Source organism: Taudactylus pleione, unplaced genomic scaffold (genome assembly GCF_031769625.1).
Source record: "Taudactylus pleione unplaced genomic scaffold, aTauple2 ptg000580l, whole genome shotgun sequence".
NCBI lineage: Eukaryota > Metazoa > Chordata > Amphibia > Anura > Myobatrachidae > Taudactylus > Taudactylus pleione.
The window spans coordinates 591,583-600,402 of NW_028284982.1; positions in this window are offsets into that span (position 1 = coordinate 591,583).

Genomic DNA, 8,820 nt, shown 5'->3' on the forward strand with positions numbered 1-8,820 from the left:
ATATGTGTCAGCTGCTTGCTTGATGTCCCTTGTAAAAAAAAGATGTCTAAAAAAAAAAGACGCGAGGTCCCCCCCCAGCCTGTCCAGGTTCTTAACATTACAGGGAAAAAAATGTGTAGGGATCCCCTGTAATGTAAGAACCAGCACAAGGCAGCAGGGACAGAGCTGGTTTTAAATATACGGAGATGTTAGGATGCTGTGTAGTATAGGTGGGGGGTACCTGGGTGCTGATATTGTAGGAGGGGGGTGTCTGGGTGCTGTTAGTGTAGTAGGGTGGTGCCTGGGTGCTGGTAATGTGGGTGAGGGTGCCTGGGTGCTGATATTGTAGCAGGGGAATGTATGGGTGCTGGTAGTGTAGGAGGAGATGTCTGGGTGCTGGTAGTATAGGAGGCGGGTGTCTGGGTGCTGGTAGTGTAGGAGGGGGTGTATGGGTGCTGGAAGTGTAGGAGGGGGTGTCTGGGTGCTGGTAGTGTAGGAGAGAGGTGTCTGGGTGCTGGTACGGTAGGAGAGGGTAGACTGGGTGCTGGTAGTGTAGGAGGGGGGAGTCTGGGTGCTGGTAGTGTAGGAGGGGGGGAGTCTGGGTGCTGGTACTGTAGGAGGGGGGTGTCTTGGTGCTGGTACTGTAGGTGGGGGGAGTCTGGGTGCCGGTAGTGTAGGAGGGGGGTGTCTGGGTGCTGGTATTGTAGGAGGGGGTGTATCGGTGCTGGTAGTGTAGGAGAGAGGTGTCTGGGTGCTGGTACTGTAGGAGGGGGGAGACTGGGTGCTGGTAGTGTAGGAGGGGGGAGACTGGGTGCTGGTATAGGAGGAGGTGTCTGGGTGCTGGTACTGTAGGTGGGGGGAGTCTGGGTGCTGGTAGTGTAGGAGGGGGGTGTCTGGGTGCTGGTAGTGTAGGAGAGAGGTGTCTGGGTTCTGGTAGTGTAGGAGAGAGGAGTCTGGGTGCTGGTAGTGTCGGAGGGAGGTGTCTGGGTGCTGGTAGTGTAGGAGGGGGGAGTCTGGGTGCAGGTAGTGTAGGAGGGGGTGTCTGGGTGCTGGTAGTGTAGGAGGGGGTGTCTGGGTGCTGGTAGTATAGGAGGGGGAGTCTGGGTGCTGGTAGTGTAGGAGGGGGTGTCTGGGTGCTGGTAGTATAGGAGGGAGGTGTATGGGTGCTGGTAGTGTAGGAGGAGTTGTCTGGGTGCTGGTAGTTTAGGAGGGGGTGTATGGGTGCTGGTAGTGTAGGAGGGAGGAGTCTGGGTGCTGGTAGTGTAGGAGGGGGTGTCTGGGTGCTGGTAGTGTAGGAGGGGGTGTCTGGGTGCTGGAAGTGTAGGAGGGGGTGTCTGGGTGCTGGTAGTGTAGGAGGGGGTGTATGGGTGCTGTTAGTGTAGTAGGGTGGTGCCTGGGTGCTGGTAATGTGGGTGAGGGTGCCTGGGTGCTGATATTGTAGCAGGGGAATGTATGGGTGCTGGTAGTGTAGGAGGAGATGTCTGGGTGCTGGTAGTATAGGAGGCGGGTGTCTGGGTGCTGGTAGTGTAGGAGGGGGTGTATGGGTGCTGGAAGTGTAGGAGGGGGTGTCTGGGTGCTGGTAGTGTAGGAGAGAGGTGTCTGGGTGCTGGTACGGTAGGAGAGGGTAGACTGGGTGTTGGTAGTGTAGGAGGGGGGAAGTCTGGGTGCTGGTAGTGTAGGAGGGGGGAGTCTGGGTGCTGGTAGTGTAGGATGGGGGGAGTCTGGGTGCTGGTACTGTAGGAGGGGGGTGTCTTGGTGCTGGTACTGTAGGTGGGGGGAGTCTGGGTGCTGGTAGTGTAGGAGGGGGGTGTCTGGGTGCTGGTATTGTAGGAGGGGGTGTATCGGTGCTGGTAGTGTAGGAGAGAGGTGTCTGGGTGCTGGTACTGTAGGAGGGGGGAGACTGGGTGCTGGTAGTGTAGGAGGGGGGAGACTGGGTGCTAGTATAGGAGGAGGTGTCTGGGTGCTGGTACTGTAGGTGGGGGGAGTCTGGGTGCTGGTAGTGTAGGAGGGGGGTGTCTGGGTGCTGGTAGTGTAGGAGAGAGGTGTCTGGGTTCTGGTAGTGTAGGAGAGAGGAGTCTGGGTGCTGGTAGTGTCGGAGGGAGGTGTATGGGTGCTGGTAGTATAGGAGGGAGGTGTCTGGGTGCTGGTAGTGTAGGAGGGGGGAGTCTGGGTGCAGGTAGTGTAGGAGGGGGTGTCTGGGTGCTGGTAGTGTAGGAGGGGGTGTCTGGGTGCTGGTAGTATAGGAGGGGGAGTCTGGGTGCTGGTAGTGTAGGAGGGGGTGTCTGGGTGCTGGTAGTATAGGAGGGAGGTGTATGGGTGCTGGTAGTGTAGGAGGAGTTGTCTGGGTGCTGGTAGTTTAGGAGGGGGTGTATGGGTGCTGGTAGTGTAGGAGGGAGGAGTCTGGGTGCTGGTAGTGTAGGAGGGGGTGTCTGGGTGCTGGTAGTGTAGGAGGGGGTGTCTGGGTGCTGGTAGTGTAGGAGGGGGTGTCTGGGTGCTGGTAGTGTAGGAGGGGGTGTATGGGTGCTGGTAGTGTAGGAGGGGGTGTCTGGGTGCTGGTAGTGTAGGAGGGGGTGTCTGGTTGCTGGTAGTGTAGGAGGGGGTGTATGGGTGCTGGTAGTGTAGGAGGGGGTGTCTGGGTGCTGGTAGTGTAGGAGGGGGTGTCTGGGTGCTGGTAGTGTAGGAGGGGGTGCATGGGTGCTGGTAGTGTAGGAGGGGGTGTCTGGGTGCTGGTAGTGTAGGAGGGAGGAGTCTGGGTGCTGGTAGTGTAGGAGGGGGTGTATGGGTGCAGGTAGTGTAGGAGGGGGGTGTCTGGGTGCTGGTAGTGTAGGAGGGGGGAGTCTGGGTGCAGGTAGTGTAGGAGGGGGGTGTCTGGGTGCAGGTAGTGTAGGAGGGGGTGTATGGGTGCAGGTAGTGTAGGAGGGGGGTGTCTGGGTGCTGGTAGTGTAGGAGGGGGGAGTCTGGGTGCTGGTAGTGTAGGAGGGGGTGTATGGGTGCAGGTAGTGTAGGAGGGGGGTGTATGGGTGCTGGTAGTGTAGGAGGGGGTGTCTGGGTGCTGGTAGTGTAGGAGGGGGGAGTCTGGGTGTTGGTAGTGTAGGAGTGAGGTGTCTGGGTGCTGGTAGTGTAGGAGGGGGGAGTCTGGGTGCTGGTAGTATAGGAGGGGGGATGTCTGGGTGCTGGTAGTGTAGGAGGGGGGAGTCTGGGTGCTGGTAGTGTAGGAGGGGGGTGTATGGGTGCTGGTAGTGTAGGAGGAGGTGTCTGGGTGCTGATAGTGTAGGAGGTTGGTGTCTGGGTGCTGGTAGTGTAGGAGGTTGGTGTCTGGGTGCTGATAGTGTAGGAGGGGGGAGACTGGGTGCTAGTGTAGGAGGAGGTGTCTGGGTGCTGGTACTGTAGGTGGGGGGAGTCTGGGTGCTTGTAGTGTAGGAGGGGGGTGTCTGGGTGCTGGTAGTGTAGGAGAGAGGTGTCTGGGTTCTGGTAGTGTAGGAGAGAGGAGTCTGGGTGCTGGTAGTGTCGGAGGGAGGTGTATGGGTGCTGGTAGTATAGGAGGGAGGTGTCTGGGTGCTGGTAGTGTAGGAGGGGGTGTCTGGGTGCTGGTAGTGTAGGAGGGGGTGTCTGGGTGCTGGTAGTATAGGAGGGGGAGTCTGGGTGCTGGTAGTGTAGGAGGGGGTGTCTGGGTGCTGGTAGTGTAGGAGGGAGGTGTATGGGTGCTGGTAGTGTAGGAGGAGTTGTCTGGGTGCTGGTAGTGTAGGAGGGGGTGTATGGGTGCTGGTAGTGTAGGAGGGAGGAGTCTGGGTGCTGGTAGTGTAGGAGGGGGTGTCTGGGTGCTGGTAGTGTAGGAGGGAGTGTCTGGGTGCTGGTAGTGTAGGAGGGGGTGTATGGGTGCTGGTAGTGTAGGAGGGGGTGTCTGGGTGCTGGTAGTGTAGGAGGGGGTGTCTGGTTGCTGGTAGTGTAGGAGGGGGTGTCTGGGTGCTGGTAGTGTAGGAGGGGGTGTCTGGGTGCTGGTAGTGTAGGAGGGGGGAGTCTGGGTGCTGGTAGTGTAGGAGGAGGTGTCTGGGTGCTGGTAGTGTAGGAGGGGGTATCTGTGTGCTGGTAGTGTAGGGGTGGTGTCTGGGTGCTGGTAGTGTAGGAGGGGGAGTCTGGGTGCTGGCAGTGTAGGAGAGAGGGGTCCGGGTGCTGGTAATGTAGGACGGGGGAGTCTGGGTGCTGGTAGTGTAGGAGGGGGAGTCTGGGTGCTGGTAGTGTAGGAGGGGGTGTATGGGTGCTGGTAGTGTAGGAGGAGGTGTCTGGGTGCTGGTAGTGTAGGAGGGGGTGTCTAGGTGCTGGTAGTGTAGGAGGGGGTGTCTGGGTGCTGGTAGTGTAGGAAGGGGGGAGGTTGGGTGCTGGTAGTGTAGGAGGGGCAGTCTGGGTGCTGGTAGTGTAGGAGGAGGTGTCTGGGTGCTGGTAGTGTAGGAGGGGGTGTCAGGGTGCTGGTAGTTTAGGAGGGGGTGTCAGGGTGCTGGTAGTGTAGGAGGGGGTGTCTGGGTGCTGGTAGTGTAGGAGGTTGGTGTCTGGGTGCTGGTAGTGTAGGAGGGGGTGTCTGGGTGCTGGTAGTGTAGGAGGGGGTGTCTGGGTGCTGGTAGAGTAGGAGGAGGTGTCTGGGTGCTGGTAGAGTAGGAGGGGGTGTCTGGGTTCTGGTAGTGTAGGAGGGGGTGTCTGGGTGCTGGTAGTGTAGGAAATGGGGAGTTTGGGTGCTGGTAGTGTAGGAGGAGGTGTCTGGGTGCTGGTAGTGTAGGAGGGGGTGTCTGGGTGCTGGTAGTGCAGGAGGGGGTGTCTGGGTGCTGGTAGTGTAGGAGGAGGTGTCTGGGTGCTGGTAGTGTAGGAGGGGGTGTATGGGTGCTGGAAGTGTAGGAGGGGGTGTCTGGGTGCTGGTAGTGTAGGAGAGAGGTGTCTGGGTGCTGGTACGGTAGGAGAGGGTAGACTGGGTGCTGGTAGTGTAGGAGGGGGGAAGTCTGGGTGCTGGTAGTGTAGGAGGGGGGGAGTCTGGGTGCTGGTACTGTAGGAGGGGGGTGTCTTGGTGCTGGTACTGTAGGTGGGGGGAGTCTGGGTGCTGGTAGTGTAGGAGGGGGGTGTCTGGGTGCTGGTATTGTAGGAGGGGGTGTATCGGTGCTGGTAGTGTAGGAGAGAGGTGTCTGGGTGCTGGTACTGTAGGAGGGGGGAGACTGGGTGCTGGTAGTGTAGGAGGGGGGAGACTGGGTGCTAGTATAGGAGGAGGTGTCTGGGTGCTGGTACTGTAGGTGGGGGGAGTCTGGGTGCTGGTAGTGTAGGAGGGGGGTGTCTGGGTGCTGGTAGTGTAGGATAGAGGTGTCTGGGTTCTGGTAGTGTAGGAGAGAGGAGTCTGGGTGCTGGTAGTGTCGGAGGGAGGTGTATGGGTGCTGGTAGTATAGGAGGGAGGTGTCTGGGTGCTGGTAGTGTAGGAGGGGGGAGTCTGGGTGCAGGTAGTGTAGGAGGGGGAGTCTGGGTGCTGGTAGTGTAGGAGGGGGTGTCTGGGTGCTGGTAGTATAGGAGGGAGGTGTATGGGTGCTGGTAGTGTAGGAGGAGTTGTCTGGGTGCTGGTAGTTTAGGAGGGGGTGTATGGGTGCTGGTAGTGTAGGAGGGAGGAGTCTGGGTGCTGGTAGTGTAGGAGGGGGTGTCTGGGTGCTGGTAGTGTAGGAGGGGGTGTCTGGGTGCTGGTAGTGTAGGAGGGGGTGTCTGGGTGCTGGTAGTGTAGGAGGGGGTGTATGGGTGCTGGTAGTGTAGGAGGGGGTGTCTGGGTGCTGGTAGTGTAGGAGGGGGTGTCTGGTTGCTGGTAGTGTAGGAGGGGGTGTATGGGTGCTGGTAGTGTAGGAGGGGGTGTCTGGGTGCTGGTAGTGTAGGAGGGGGTGTCTGGGTGCTGGTAGTGTAGGAGGGGGTGTATGGGTGCTGGTAGTGTAGGAGGGGGTGTCTGGGTGCTGGTAGTGTAGGAGGGAGGAGTCTGGGTGCTGGTAGTGTAGGAGGGGGTGTATGGGTGCAGGTAGTGTAGGAGGGGGGTGTCTGGGTGCTAGTAGTGTAGGAGGGGGGAGTCTGGGTGCAGGTAGTGTAGGAGGGGGGTGTCTGGGTGCAGGTAGTGTAGGAGGGGGTGTATGGGTGCAGGTAGTGTAGGAGGGGGGTGTCTGGGTGCTGGTAGTGTAGGAGGGGGGAGTCTGGGTGCTGGTAGTGTAGGAGGGGGTGTATGGGTGCAGGTAGTGTAGGAGGGGGGTGTATGGGTGCTGGTAGTGTAGGAGGGGGTGTCTGGGTGCTGGTAGTGTAGGAGGGGGGAGTCTGGGTGTTGGTAGTGTAGGAGTGAGGTGTCTGGGTGCTGGTAGTGTAGGAGGGGGGAGTCTGGGTGCTGGTAATATAGGAGGGGGGATGTCTGGGTGCTGGTAGTGTAGGAGGGGGGAGTCTGGGTGCTGGTAGTGTAGGAGGGGGGTGTATGGGTGCTGGTAGTGTAGGAGGAGGTGTCTGGGTGCTGATAGTGTAGGAGGTTGGTGTCTGGGTGCTGATAGTGTAGGAGGGGGGAGACTGGGTGCTAGTGTAGGAGGAGGTGTCTGGGTGCTGGTACTGTAGGTGGGGGGAGTCTGGGTGCTTGTAGTGTAGGAGGGGGTGTCTGGGTGCTGGTAGTGTCGGAGGGAGGTGTATGGGTGCTGGTAGTATAGGAGGGAGGTGTCTGGGTGCTGGTAGTGTAGGAGGGGGTGTCTGGGTGCTGGTAGTGTAGGAGGGGGTGTCTGGGTGCTGGTAGTATAGGAGGGGGAGTCTGGGTGCTGGTAGTGTAGGAGGGGGTGTCTGGGTGCTGGTAGTGTAGGAGGGAGGTGTATGGGTGCTGGTAGTGTAGGAGGAGTTGTCTGGGTGCTGGTAGTGTAGGAGGGGGTGTATGGGTGCTGGTAGTGTAGGAGGGAGGAGTCTGGGTGCTGGTAGTGTAGGAGGGGGTGTCTGGGTGCTGGTAGTGTAGGAGGGAGTGTCTGGGTGCTGGTAGTGTAGGAGGGGGTGTATGGGTGCTGGTAGTGTAGGAGGGGGTGTCTGGGTGCTGGTAGTGTAGTAGGGGGTGTCTGGTTGCTGGTAGTGTAGGAGGGGGTGTCTGGGTGCTGGTAGTGTAGGAGGGGGTGTCTGGGTGCTGGTAGAGTAGGAGGGGGTGTCTGGGTGCTGGTAGTGTAGGAGGGAGGAGTCTGGGTGCTGGTAGTGTAGGAGGGGGTGTCTGGGTGCTGGTAGTGTAGGAGGGGGTGTCTGGGTGCTGGGAGTGTAGGAGGGGGTGTCTGGGTGCTGGTAGTGTAGGAGGGGGTGTCTGGGTGCTGGTAGTGTAGGAAGGGGGGAGTGTGGGTGCTGGTAGTGTAGGAGGGGCAGTCTGGGTGCTGGTAGTGTAGGAGGAGGTGTCTGGGTGCTGGTAGTGTAGGAGGGGGTGTCAGGGTGCTGGTAGTGTAGGAGGGGGTGTCAGGGTGCTGGTAGTGTAGGAGGGGGTGTCTGGGTGCTGATAGTGTAGGAGGTTGGTGTCTGGGTGCTGGTAGTGTAGGAGGGGGTGTCTGGGTGCTGGTAGTGTAGGAGGGGGTGTCTGGGTGCTGGTAGAGTAGGTGGAGGTGTCTGGGTGCTGGTAGAGTAGGAGGGGGTGTCTGGGTGTTGGTAGTGTAGGAGGGGGTGTCTGGGTGCTGGTAGTGTAGGAAGGGGGGAGTTTGGGTGCTGGTAGTGTAGGAGGAGGTGTCTGGGTGCTGGTAGTGTAGGAGGGGGGTGTCTGGGTGCTGGTAGTGCAGGAGGGGGTGTCTGGGTGCTGGTAGTGTAGGAGGAGGTGTCTGGGTGCTGGTAGTGTAGGAGGGGGTGTATAGGTGCTGGTAGTGTAGGAGGGGGAGTCTGGGTGCTGGTAGTGTAGGAGGGGGTGTCTGGGTGCTGGTAGTGTCGGAGGGGGTGTCTGGGTGCTGGTAGTGTAGGAGGGGGTGTCTGGGTGCTGGTAGTGTCGGAGGGGGTGTCTGGGTGCTGGTAGTGTAGGAGGGGGGAGTCTGGGTGCTGGTAGTGTAGGAGGGGGGGTATCTGGGTGCTGGTAGTGTAGGAGGGGGGTGTATGGGTGCTGGTAGTGTAGGAGGGGGGTGTATGGGTGCTGGTAGTGTAGGAGGGGGTGTCTGGGTGCTGGTAGTGTAGGGGTGGTGTCAGGGTGCTGGTAGTGTAGGAGGGGGTGTCTGGGTGCTGGTAGTGTAGGAGGGGGTGTCTGGGTGCTGGTAGTGTCGGAGGGGTTGTCTGGGTGCTGGTAGTGTCGGAGGGGGTGTCTGGGTGCTGGTAGTGTAGGAGAGAGGAGTCTGGGTGCTGGTAGTGTAGGAGAGAGGAGTCTGGGTGCTGGTAATGTAGGAGGGGGTATCTGTGTGCTGGTAGTGTAGGAGGGGGTGTCTGGGTGCTGGTAGTGTAGGAGAGAGGAGTCTGGGTGCTGGTAGTGTAGGAGGGGGGAGTCTGGGTGCTGGTAGTGTAGGAGGAGGTGTCTGGGTGCTGGTAGTGTAGGAGGGGGTATCTGTGTGCTGGTAGTGTAGGGGTGGTGTCTGGGTGCTGGTAGTGTAGGAGGGGGAGTCTGGGTGCTGGCAGTGTAGGAGAGAGGGGTCCGGGTGCTGGTAATGTAGGACGGGGGAGTCTGGGTGCTGGTAGTGTAGGAGGGGGAGTCTGGGTGCTGGTAGTGTAGGAGGGGGTGTATGGGTGCTGGTAGTGTAGGAGGAGGTGTCTGGGTGCTGGTAGTGTAGGAGGGGGTGTCTAGGTGCTGGTAGTGTAGGAGGGGGTGTCTGGGTGCTGGTAGTGTAGGAAGGGGGGAGTTTGGGTGCTGGTAGTGTAGGAGGGGCAGTCTGGGTG